The sequence below is a fragment of the Micromys minutus genome (assembly GCF_963924665.1).
Source record: "Micromys minutus genome assembly, chromosome: X".
Taxonomy (NCBI): domain Eukaryota; kingdom Metazoa; phylum Chordata; class Mammalia; order Rodentia; family Muridae; genus Micromys; species Micromys minutus.
Window position 1 is genome coordinate 10885664 of NC_137970.1, and position 1088 is coordinate 10886751.

The window sequence follows — 1088 nt, forward strand, 5'->3', positions numbered from 1 at the left end:
ATGGCAGCTGGAGCAAGAAACCAAGAAATTGCATTCTCAACTGAAAGAATAAAGCAGCTGGAAGGTGGGTGAGGCCATGGAACATCAAAGTCTGCCCAAAGGAATGTACTTCCTCTGCCAAGGCCATATCACCTAACCCTACCCAAACAGTGTTGCTAACTGAGGACCAAGTATTCAAATGCCTGAGCCTATGAGGTTATCTCATTCAAACATGACATCCCACTCCTTGGAGCATATATGCTTGCCACATAATGCGGCAAAATGCATTTAGTCCAACTTCAAAAGTTCCTAGAGTCTCTCACAGTCTCAATACTGTTTAAAAGTCCAAGATCTCTTTGGGAACTCAAGGCATCTCTTAACTATAGCAATTACATACTTCCAACCTAAATGGCAGAGAAGATATCATTCCAAAAGAGAGGAATTGGTGGGTGCCATTGTGAGGAAATACTGAACCAAAATAAGCCTGGAAACCAGCAAGGCAAATATCAAACCCTGTAGCCCCATGTCAAGTAGCAAAGGACTTGGATGACTTCACCCATCTAGCGTTGTTGCCTACAGAATACATTTCTCTACTGAGCTGGTTCCACTTGCTATATGCGACTCTCCTTGGCAGAGGTCTCACAGCTCTGGCTTTTCCAGCATCTTGGGTCTCTATTACAATCCAGATGCAGGCATATATTTTTCAGCCTACTTTAATAAAGGCTCAACCTCCTGCCCAGCCCACCACCCACAAGAGGTAGCGGAAAGAATGGTTATTAGGACATAGGGGAAGTGGACCTGTTTTCGAAATAGTTCTTTGGGATGACTCTGATCTTTGTTATTCTCAATCCAGTCCAGTAACAAACATGAAACACAAATTAGTAGCTGTATCCCAGTTACTCAGCAGATACCCCACACAGATCAGCAAGTAATTCAATCTAGAAGAAACCGAGAAGCTTACCAACTGCAGCATCTGTGGAAGTGCAAGAAGCCACAGGAACACAGAAGTTCCTTGGCAAGTTTCCTCTAGGAAGTCACCACAAGTGAAGCGTAGCAACACAATGTAAGGGAACCAGTACATGAATGTCATTAGCAAAGACTATCGACTG